The following is a 12,748-nucleotide window of genomic DNA, read 5'->3' on the forward strand; positions in this document are numbered from 1 at the left end:
TTCCAGGAGTCGCAGGTGGTGGCGGTAGATGACCCATGATTTAGATCCGTATAAGAGAGTAGACAGCACTATGGCTCTTAAACACTGATCTTTGTACTTTTCTTCAGGTGTTTATTTCACCAAACTCTTTTATGAAGCTTTCTGAAGGCACTATATGCCTTTGCTAACCTGTTGTCTATCTCTCCGTCAATCTTACCATGCGAGGAGATGAGGCTACCTAGGTAATTAAACTACTGGAGTGGTTTGAGCTCTGATTGGCCAATGGTGATATGGGGATGATGGAAGACTTCCTGAGGTGCCGGTTGATAGAGAACTTCTGTCTTCTTTAAGCTGACTTCCAGCCCAAAGTGCTCGGCAGCGTCTGCAAAGCAGGATGTTAAACACTGCAGAGCTGCTTCTGTGTGGGCGACAAGGGCGGTGTCATCAGCAGTCGTAGAATCACTTAGGTTGGAAAGGCCTTTCAGATCATCAAACTCAACCTTTTACCCAGCAGTGACAAGTCCACCACTAAACTATGTCTCTAAGTGCCACATCTACATGTCTTTTAAATACTTGCACTGGATCTGTGTCGTATTGCAACAATTACCTAAATCTCTATAGACGCGTGTCTGAAGCAGCGCTGCAGTGTGGCTCTAGTCTGCATGTAAGGATCAAGAGCACAAAACCAATATCTTCACTTCAAAATACTTAGAAATACTCACCTTTCAAAGGCCTGATAATATGTGATGAACAGACTCATCTCCAAAACACTTACATAGCCTTAGGCTATCCAGAGTGTTTGGTTTGTGTATGCACAATTCCACCATTTCATGTGGCTGTAGCCCTAGGATGTGCAATGCCAGTACATGTCAGAAAGTTTTCCTTTTGCATTGTTTGGGCAAAAAACGATGTCCTGTGTACACATCTAAATATTGTGTGCAAAACCTGGGTATTCTTCTTGATAAAAACATCCCTTAGATTCCCATGATGGCTTTGAGGGCATAAATTGCTACTTTTCAAGAGAATAGTATTCTTAAATGTACTTTACCTCCTATTTGACTTGGGGGTGGACAACTGTTCGGGGTGGACAACTGTCCTGAGTTAAGTTTTTCTTCCTGAAAAAGGAGAAATCCAGAACAGCCAGCACCTTTAAAAAGTGAAACTCTCTGTACCCAACCCATGCAGGGTTTCTTCTTTAAGTTCCTCCCTTGAAAGGTGTAGAATGGAGTCACTTCTAAAGTCACAGCTAAAGACAGTAGACAATGAATATGCTTTGGCTCATCCTTTTCAGTGTGCGTATCTGGTTACCTCTCTGCAGTTTGAACAAAGGTGATGAGAGGTGCCTTCCTGGCAGGCATTCCTGAGGAAGGTGTACATGGCTCTGTGATAATTTTCTCCAAGGGAACGTGTTTCTTAGTGAATGTGTGCTAAAAGAGTATTCGCGTGTCTGCAATGATTGCATGGCTTTCATTTTTGCTGTGACTCCCTTCCTTGGCTTATTCCCTCAATCCTAGATATCCATGGAGTTCCTGCACTACATTCTAATGTGGAAAAGTAATTGCATGGAAAACTTCCTGTAATTGCAACCAATCTTAATTTAACTCGTGCTTTGAAGAAAAGATAAAGCTACAGTCTTTTTGGTTTTATTCTTTTGTTCTTGAGTACTTTTTCTCACTTTCACTTCTGCATTGCTGTTCTGTGCTTGCTTCTCTGCTGCCTTCTCATCCTGATTCTTGCAGCAGATGTGGAGAGACCAGCACATGCTCTTCAGGCTGTCAGCAATCCTGCTAGTCACTGATGTTTGAGAACCACTGATGTACGGTTGGTGCTAGATGGGTCATTATCTGAGGTACATCTCTGTGTAACCAGGGGTCCTGGGTGTCCCGTGAAATGCTCTTCAGAAATACTTCAATCCAAGTTGTCCACTAGCAGTTCTTCATGACAGAGGGAATTACTCATGCAGGCTTATACAAAAAATTACTTGGACATCTCAAGTGCAGAATAAGAATTAATTCAAAATTTAGCAAAATGACAATTATGATTCAATCAGGGATAAAATGCACTGCAAGGTACTTATTAAAAATGTCTGTGTGCAAACTAGTAAGTGAAGCTCTTCCTCATCTTGAAGGCTTTTTTTTTTGGATTCCAGCAGCCTGTTCATACTCTTTGCAAAGCAGGCACTGGGCTTTAGGCTAAACTACCCACTGAGGAATCATATATGTCTCTTGTTCCTCACCTCAGGCTTTGTCATTTGGGAAGCAACAAATACATGATCGTTGTCTGCTTTGAGATAGTGGTGTGAACTGTGACTTGACTGATTTATGTAAGTGCTGTTTACAAGTAAAATCCTATAAATGTCAGCCAGTGGAGGAAGCGAAATCAAGACGCTGGGCTTCCTTCTCCCCAGCTGTGAAACAGCTCTGTTGCATTTTTTATGGAACTGTAAAATTGAATAGCACATTTTCTGCAGATTGAGCTTTCCAACATGTCTTTTCCAACATGTTTTCAATTCTTCCCAACCCTCTGTCACTATTAATGTCAAATATTAAAGGAGGGGTTTCCTAGTCTGCCAAACCCATTCTTGCCTGTTTTTGCTGGTCATGGACCCCTGTGGGATCATGCAGAGGCATCTGTGCTGTGTGCTAGATGCTTTGGGAGCAGCATCTGCCTTGTTGCAGCCACCATAGCCACCATAGCTACCATAGCTCTTCACATATGCCATATTTCATAAAGTTAGTAAAAAGTCACAGAAGTTCCAAAAACTTGAAACTAACCAGTTTTCACCAAAACCCAAACCCAGACAGCTGCCTATTTGTCACCAGGGTCTTACAGACACACCTTGCCACCCATCATTCTCTGCCCCCAGGAAGAATATTTGTATTTCATATGCAAATGATGATTACAGCTTCTGTCTTGTATCAGGCTATTGCCATGACTTTTATGAAGACGATGCACTAGGCAGCGGAGCCTCTACAAGGCTGGATTGGTGGCCATCCCAAAGGTAATCTACTAAGAATAGAGAAAAAAGGGCTTCAGGTGCTGGTGAAGAACTACTGTCAATCTTTCCATGAAATGCACACAGTATTGCCTCAACATTGAACATGATATATTTGTTTTGTGGGCAGACACAGTTGCCACAGATCATCTGGTGCATTACTTGCATTTTAGTTCTTATTGGTAAACATTATTGACCAATGAACATGGAAGTGCTCTTTAAACTGCGCTCTTTGACTGCTCAGAGGGTATTCTCCATAGCAGAAAGGTGCCTACTAGATGCTGTCCACTGCCAAAAGTTCCATCATTGGTGTCTGAATGCATTTACACAGGAGTCTTTCCCATGGAATAATGATTTTTCATCATCACAAAAATGCCTTCTCACAGTAGTTGGGACATCCATGGGGGACAGGAAGCATCTGATGAAATTCTGGCCAATGCACCAGACACCTGAGCAGAAGCTGGTGGGGAAAATAGATTTTTCCTCTGGCTTTAGCCAGACTTTGGATGCAGCTGTAGCAGCTGCCTCAGTACTTGAGAAGACATTCAGGGAACATTCATGCAGGTTTGGTAGCTGAGCTTGACCTTAGCATTACTTGCTAGGTCTTTGTTGTTGAATGTTTGCTCTGCAGTAGCAATCAAAGGGCATGACCAGGTTAGGACCCATTGTACCAGGCACTGTGCAAACAGTCTTGTATAAGTCCCTTCCCTTAGAGCTTCTCGCTGTGGAGATTTCAATGAGCTTATTCTTTTCCTTTAGCTGTCTCACAGTAAGTCGACTCATTTGCTTAAGGCAAGCTCTTGCTTTTCTAAGAAATGGGATATATACTGCAGAAAGTATTCCCAAAGAGGCAATTTTCCTGAAATATTATAGAATTCTGTAAATTTGCTCACCTGCTAAGCCTGTCATGTCATAATTTTAGCTTGCCCTCATGAATAACTGAACTTAGTTGCTCTCTTAAAAATCTGTGTACTTGATGCAATACACTTTTGTCAGAGACCTGAAATCAGTTCTGTAGTCACTGCAGACACAGGTGCACTTCTCTTCCCTCCATCTTGAATTGCAATCACCTCAGTAGGTGAAAAGAAACAACTGTGGAGTAATGTGCAGCAACATTAAATGACTGCAGAGCCACACACAGCAAACCTGTGGAAGAAACAGCCCATAAATTTCATCTCTTGTAACTGAACTTCCCCTAAATGAGTGGGTGTCCTGATTGCATTTATTGATTTTTATTTCTATGAAGGTGATACCACTTTTTTTTTTTCCCTTTTTAATTTGGGCTGGCTACCAGACAAATGTATGAGGTTCAGGAATTTTCTTAACAAGCAAACCCTGAGCACTCTGCAGGGCTGCCTCCGCCAGCTGACCAGTGAATCCACCAGTATTATCCCCATAGTACTCGCTGTCACAAATCTACAACATCCAAGCCCTAAACTAATAGCAGGAAATCATTATCCTGGGACACATAGTCTCACTGAATGTGTATTAACTCCTGAATATGTCAAATTGCTTAGAAAAATTCTAATTGTTTAGAAAAATCTTGATACGCTAAGCAGTTTATAGACAAAAATTGTTAGAAAGATGGTTTAATGATGGCAAACCACTGTATATAATGAGCTTGAGGGGAGAGAAACCTAATAGCAGCCCTTTCTGTAATTCAATAGAAGATTTGAAACTCAGGTATAAGCCTGTGACTGTGCCAGTTCCCATGAGAGCTGTGGACTGTGGTCATGGTGTAGTCTATGTTTTCCTCATCATTCCTTGTTTTCAGGGTTTACATTTCAAGTGTAAAACACCCATCAAAAATTTGGTGAGTTCACATATGGCTTAAACCCACAAAAGGCAAGATATTCAGAATTAGGGCTGGAACTCCCTGTCGTGCTCCCTGCCAGTCCATTGCACAGTGTTGTGCTGTCCATTGGGAGGGATGATAGCCTCTGGGTGATCTCCTCCATGCAGCTCTTCACAGTAAAATTTCAGACTAATATAAGCTATTTCTAAATATATAATTCCACCCCCTCCACCTCAAAGTATAATGTAGTACATTGACAAAAGTTTGGCTCATGTCTCTGATGTTGTGATAAACATTAGTGGACATTTTCCCTGTGAGCTTGGCATCAAATATAGAAACTTATTCAAATGAGAACTGTATTTACTTTCTGAAAGGCATACACATTTCTAAATGAATCCATTTGTTAGGTATAGTTTAAATAGCATGCCAAGGAAGACCAGAAGGAGAACTTTTTTTTTAAAAAAGTATTTCAAATATTGCTCATTTTGGTTGTGCAATAGACAGAAACATGCTTGTTTGGAATGGTTGGGCCAAGACCTATTTATTTTACACCAATAATTTTAGATTCAATTTTTCATAGACATAGTGAAAGCAAAAACTGGCAAATTTAAATAAAACCCCCCTGATTTCTTCAGAAGCAACTGCTTCACTAATCAGAGGTATAGTAGTCTACTACTGAGAATGTCCTTCTCATATTGGTCCAAGCTGACTTTCCTGAAGAGCAGTGATAGCTCATGGCTCAGACTCCCTATGTAGTTTGAAGTTGATTTCGTTTCTACTCTCTTTGGACAGATGAGAGTAAAAAACACGTGTACTGGGGGAGGCCTCCTGCCCTATCCTTGCAATAGAAAGTACAGCTTGCTATTTTGTTATTTATTTCTGGTCACCCCAAAGCTTTGTGGGCAGCATTCATTCTCAGTGTCTACAGCCCTTGCAGAATACTGGCAAGAAGAGCCTGGAATGGGTGTGGTCAGGCGAAGAGTCACCATGCAGGTGGCCTTGACCTGTGCAGTAGCTGTGGTGTACCTTTAATTAACTAGATGTGCACCAGGGGAAAAGTGACTTACGAAATTTTTTTCAATAGAGCGGAATTATGCCAACTTTCCTCTAACAAAGAAGAGCTGGATTTTGGTGGAGCTGTCGGAAGAAACCAGGTGTTACTTGGTGGGAATCTGGGATATAGGATTTCATACACTGCTTGTGATGGGACCCAAGGTGGCCAGGGTTTTCAGGCAGGCCTGAAGCTGCCTGAAAGCTCTTTTCCTATACTGGACATGCAAAAAATGCCACTCTTATGTCTGGCCCACACTGCACTCCAGCAGCTGCCCCCATGGCAGCCCTGATTTTGGATATAGTGATCTGAGAATTCAAACACATCTCTCATCTTTGCACCCAGCAAGGGACTTGAAATAAACCAGAACATTCCCTAGTATGCAGGGAAAGAGACCAAAGGAAATGGTGGTGGGTTGCCATGCTAGAGAGCTCAGAGGGTCTCAGATACTCGTGGGGGGCACCCCTGGTCATGACTGACCCATGTCAGGAGTGGAGATGGTGAGTAAATTGAGAGCTTTGTCAGGAAAGCACTTTTTGGTCCTGGGACAAAACATCAGAAGGCAGATGGGGTTGGGAAATGGCTTAGGTTAGCACACTTGAAAATGAAGTGAAGGAGTAGAGGATGGGGGAAAATTGGTACTGAAATAGGGGATTAATGATAATTACCCAATTCATTTTGTCTTAACTTCATTTGAGATATTTATTCCATCTGAAAGATAACAAATTATTTTAAAATATGCTTCAGCTCTTTTAAAAAAATGAAGTCAATGTAGAAATAAAAAAATGCAATTTATAGATTAAAATTTATATTAAGTTTTTTGACATTTCATAGTCTAAATATTTATCTGAAGTTGTGTGGTAAATTTGTTTTGAAATAGCAAATTTTTCTGACAGCAAGTGTGTGTGCACACATGTGGCAGTGAGAATATAAAGACTGGTTAAGGTCTTTTAAGTTTTTCATTGCTGCTTTTAATTGTATGATTTAAAAGGCAAGGCCTATTCAGCAGCAGTTCAGTGACTTCTATGCAAAACCAAGTCCTTTTCACTGGTTGTCTTGTGCTCAAAGGAAGAAAGCACATGCCAACAAAGCTTTCTATAGGGACTTCCTCTGTTTATCATTAAAGACTGCAGAGTTAGCACATTGTCTGCAGAGTTAGTATAAGTAGCCTTTCCCACCTCTGAGGGAAAGAGTCCTAGGAGGAACTATGAGTGAAAACTCTTCAGAATGTTTCTTTGCTGTTCAATCACTTTCAATTCACCTTGAAAGTCATAAAATACAATTCAGTTTGTAGCTGTGGTGGCAAAGCAAGAGTAGCTGTATGTTCTTCATTAATCTCTTATGGCCCAAACCTCCTCCCTATTTAGTCCTTATATATTAATCCTATTTATTTCCTCATTAATTTCCAGTGGCCTTTCTTTTTGCAGCAGGATGCCTGCAAGAAATACCCTTCTTCCTTCTGTGCTAAATCCAAGCTTTTTAACACTGAAATTTAATTTTGTGTATTAGGTTGATTTTTTTTTCCAGTATGCCTTTCATTCATAAATCTTTAGTTACCTATTTCTGAGGAAAAAAAATCTCAAACAAACCTCAAATAGGAAAAATATATCTCCAATAAATAATCTTGCACTGCTGCTGTAAGAGAAAGTTAATACTCACAGCCATTATTATGTCTTCAGACTTCTTCTCTAACATTTATTATCTTCTCATGAAAGGCGGAGGGATTTCTTTCCCCGGCAGGCACTTCCCAGCTTGTTTTACAGGCTTCTGAGTTTTGGCAATAATCCACAAAAGGATGTCTGCTGTCACAAAAACCACGTGGAAATTTTACTTCCTAGCAAGCAATCACTGTGTCTGTGGAAGTGTTTCCAAGGAAGTGCCCACGACTTTGGCCCCCTCCCTCATGATGCTGCAGACCTGCTGCCCATCAGCTTTTTTTTCCACTGAAGAGCCCAGTGGTTTGAGGAGCGCACAGAAACCACATCAAGTACCACGAGTACCTGGCACAACTGTTGGATTGCTCAGTTCCTCCTTCCAGGGGTCCCAGCCAGTTGTTGGGAATATCTGAATCTGCTGCAGAGCAGTGAGTTGGGGCGGGGGGGGATATAAAGCAGTGAAGGGCCTTTATATAGGCTGTTTCTACACCTTGGGGGGTGATTGGTGCTACTAGTGGGGAACTCTAAAACTGTCAGTCCATGTAATTCCCTTATCAGAGAAAACCATAGAATCACAGAATCATAGAATGGCCTGGTTTGGTAGGGATCTGAAAGACCATCTACTTCCAACCACCCTGCCATGAACAGGGACACCTTCCACTAGACCAGATTGTTCAAAGCTCCATTGAACACAGTTTTGACCACTTCTAGAGACAGGGCATCCACAGCTTCTCTGGGCAGCATGTTCCAGTGCCTCACCACCCTCACAGTAAAGATGAGATGTACTGATCCCTTGCCTGTACCCATCCTCTGCACACACTGTGTACTCAAACTGTTAGTTTGAGAGATGAAATGCTAATTATATGTCGGCTTTGGAATATGATTGATCTCTCATGGTTTAACCCTGGTTGGCTACTCAGGCTGATTTCTTCCCAAAATCTAATCTAAATCTACTCTATTTTATTTTCAAGCCATTCTCCCTTTTCCTATCACTGCATGCCCTAGTTAAACATCTCTCTCCATCTTCCAGCTCCCTTCAGGAATTGGAAGGCTGCAATTATGTCACCCAGAAGCCTTCACTTCTCCAAGATGAACAATCTCAATTCTCTCAGCCTTTCCTCATGGGAGAGGTGCTCCAGCCCTCTAATCATCTTGGTGGCCCTCATTTGGAGCTCCTCCAACAGGTGTCTTTCCTGTGCTGGGGACCCCAGAGACGGATGCAGTACTCCAAGTGAGGTTTGATGAGAGCAGAATCACCTCCCTGGAGCTGCTGGCCACACTTCTTTTGATGCAGCCCAGAATACAATTGACTTTCTGGACTGCAAACACACACTGCTGGCTTACATCCAGCCTCTCATCTACCAGCATCCCCAAATCCTTCTTGGCAGGTCTGCTCTTGATCTGTTCACCACCTGGCCTGTATTGATACTGGGGGTTACCCAACCTAGGTGCAGGACCTTGCACATGGTATTGTTAAACTGCATGAGATTTCCACAGAGTGGGAAGAGACAGCAAGAGTGTTTTTGCAATGTCTCCTTGCCCCAAAGCAGGATCAGTTGCCCTTAAACTCTTCCGTATTGAGCAATCACAGCCAGAGCAAACAAATATCTAAAATATTTTCTTATAGCAAACCCTTCAAGTTGGGTGGGATAAAATTGTTTCAGGTTAGCTCCTCTGCTGTGAGAGTCCTTTGCTCTCTGTGGCTGGTCAGGCAGCTACAGGCAAATGTCCCACACTGCCTTGCCAGCAGTGTGCTGGTGGTGTGTGGTGCTGGGTTTGGCTGGGATAGAGTTAATTTTCTTCAGAGTAGCCAGTATGTTTTGGATTTGTGCTGAAAACAGTATTGATAATTCAGGGATGTTTTTATTATTGATGAGCAGGGCTTGCATAGCATCAAGGCCTTTTCTGCTTCTCACCCCACAACACCAGTGAGGAAGCTGCGGGTGCACAAGAAGTTTGAGAGGTAACACAACCAGGACAGCTGACCTTAACTGACCAAAGGAACATCCCATACCCTATGACATCATGCTCACCATATAAAGCTGGAGCAAGAGGAGGGAAGAGGGTGAATGTTTGGAGCGAATGACAGCTTTAGTCTCCCCAAGACACTGTTACGCATGATGAACCCCTGCTTTCCTTGGGATGGCTGAACACCAGCCTTCCAACAGGAAGTGGTGAATAAATTCATGGATTTGCTTTTCTTGTGTGCATGGCTTTTGCTTTCCCTATTAAACTGTCTTTATCTCAAGTCATGAGTTTTGTCACTTTAACCCTTCCAATTTTCTCCCCAGTCCAGCTAAGGGAAATGAGCAAGTGGCTACATGGGGCTGAGTTGCTGACCAGGGTTAAACCATGAGAGATCGATCATATTTCAAAGCTGACAGATAATTACCATTTCATACCTCAAACTCAAATGTGTGTGGCGGATGGGTACAGGCAAGGAATCATCAGGACCTGGCAGGACGTGAAGAGTGAAAAGACTTCTGTTTAAAAACTGTGCAGGAGACACAGAGAGAAAGGATCAGCAGAGTTAGGACTTCAAGCCAGCAGGTCTGTTTGCCCCATGGAATTTCAGCACTTCTGAGCCTTTGAGTTTTCTCAGCACTGAATCTGGATGAAGCTGGTTTAAGGTACAGGTCTTTTGCTTAAGGAACTGAGAAAAAGCAATGGGAGACGTGACATCAAATGTTATTGCTGAGTTTTCATTTCCTAATGCCTCTGTCTTGTGACTCTCAGTGTGTAGCTGTCTGCTTGGCATGGCTGCAGCAGTTAGTGTCTGGCTGCCAGGGATGAGGCTGTGCACCTGTGCAGTGTTGCAGCACCTACCACCTCAAGCTCATTCTTGCCCAGGAGAAGACACAGAGATGATGTAAGATCTAGAAGCAGAGGATTGAGCAAGGGACACTAGTTCAGGGGAAGATGGCAGGGATGAGACTTGGACTGATAACATCAAGGTGACTCACTCCTTGTCTGGGTTTTTGAACTATGTCGGTGTGAGAATTGGCATATTAGAGCTCAATCCTGCAGAATTGCTCCATGCATATAGTTACTGGAGATAGATAACAGAGGATTTGCTTGCTGCATCCTATCCTGCTTTTGAAATTGTTTTGCAATGTCCTCTCCATGGCTTCCCATATATTGTACTGTGGACCCTTTCTTAAAAGAGAAGATCCTTAGATACGTGCCACGTCTAGTCCTGATCACTAGCTCCCCCAAAATGGTGTAATAAATGCCCATCCCTCCCTTTCTTCCCCACTCTTTGCAATTTTTGCTGTTTTTCTGACTTGAAATAATTTTTTATTCTTTTCTCATTTTTCCCATGCTGCCCAGCACAGCTCAGTAACAAACCTTTCTCCTCCAGTTCTTTTGCTATGTCCTGCATAGGGTGTCCTGATGGCTTTGCTGTGCCCGGCTGCCAAGTGTTCCTCTCCCATTTATTTTGGGGGCAACAGTTGCCCCAAGCAGAATTTGAAGGGTTTTTTTCTCCCCATTTCTGCAGTATTATTTTGTGGTTGAGGGTCTCTGTTGCTGAAAAAGACTGTGAAGAAAGATTAATTATTAGTAACCTGTGAACAACAAAGTCAGGTTACTACACTGAGGAATGGGTGCAGTTTATGAGGTGCTACAGAGGCTCATCCATGGCATACATTTCACATTGCATTTTAACTTCCAGCTACACCAGGAGCCCTGGTCACACAATGGATTTTGTTTGCCTTCTCCTTAGATGCTTGAGCAGACTTTGAAACTATTTCTTGGAGCAGAATGAGTTCATTTTTTATATACACAATGAACATTTGATCTGTCATTCCACTCACAACCTTTGACCCAAGAACCTAAGAACCAACTACCTATTAAAAAATAACAGATCTTTGGAGGCCCATGACCTCACACAACAGGACTAAAGGATGGAAACCATCAGAAGGGCATCTCACTCCCACAAAATCACTTTTCCAGATCTGGGTGCTCTCAACAGATGACGCTGGCTTTAGCAGGGGGAGTAGAAAACAGGATGAAATGATAGCTGAGTTTTTATTAATACAAGTGTAATTTTGAGAACCTATTCCGATGGCATGGCATCTGTAGTCTTGTCCCTTTTCTAACAGGCTTGATGGAGACTGTTTCCAGTGTCCCCAGTTCTTTGTCATGGTTAATTGGTGACAGTTCAGATTTTACCTGAACCAGCTGTGTTCCCAGTCACTCTCCTTCTGTTTGCCTCTGGGGTCAGATTACCATTTTGCCACTTTTAAGTCCTCAGAGATTTGTTCTCATCTTTAGGCCTTGGCTGCAAACAGTGCAGGTTATACATAAATTGTAATGAGAACCACAGAAGTTTGCTCAGGGTAATACAAATGCAAAATTCAATAGGTCATGAGACACCAAAAACCCTCACAAAAAACCTTTGAGAGTTGCCCACTTGTCTGGAGTTTCTACCAATAAAGGATGGCTTAAATCCCCTATTCCTTTTCAAGCTGATTACTCAGTAAAATCTATTAACACTTTGCTGTACTTTGCATCAGGGAGCCTGAGTGCCAGACTTTGTCACATCTGGAACTTCATATACTATCCAGCAAATTCTTTTCTTCATAGTGAAAACTGAACTGAAAATTTCCTTTAGACAGATGAGTGTGCTGGAGAGTATGATATAATCCTGAAGTCTTACTGGTAAAATGATAATTGTAGCAGGTGGCATGATGTAGGAAAATGGGAAATACTGACCATCACTAGGATCTGCAAGTATAAGCAGTGAGAAATTTGAAAGATAATAAGCACAAAACGGAAAGTTGCACCAAGGACAATATTTAATTCTATAAATTGAATGGTTATTGAATTGCTTAGAAATAATAAGTAACAGTAGCATGTTGATGAGAAATTAAAATATCACTAAAAGCAATCTGAACTTTCTGAAAAGCAAGGAGAACTTAAGAGTGAGAAAAATAGATCTGTATGCCCAGACCCAATGATTTTGGATTGGCTTCAATGAGATCTGGAGTTGTTTTTTGTTCTGTAACTGAAACAATTAAAACCAATTTTGGTAACAGCACAGTGCCCTCAGCTTCCTCTGCTTCCTTGCTGCCAGTCATGGGTGTCCAGCATTCCAGGGCATGGTTACTTGCAGACTCCAAGTAATTTCAGCTCCTCAAAGATGCCCACAGTTTCTTTTGAGAAGTCCTCAAGCAGCCCTGTATTCCAGATCTCAGTGTGTTTGCTACACAATCGTTTCTGTTTAGTTGCCACAATAGTTTTTTGTTCCTTGAGCCCACCGACCAGTATGC

Source organism: Manacus vitellinus, unplaced genomic scaffold (genome assembly GCF_001715985.3).
Source record: "Manacus vitellinus isolate BGI_N305 unplaced genomic scaffold, ASM171598v3 scaffold_4_pilon, whole genome shotgun sequence".
In the NCBI taxonomy this organism is placed as follows: Eukaryota; Metazoa; Chordata; class Aves; order Passeriformes; family Pipridae; genus Manacus; species Manacus vitellinus.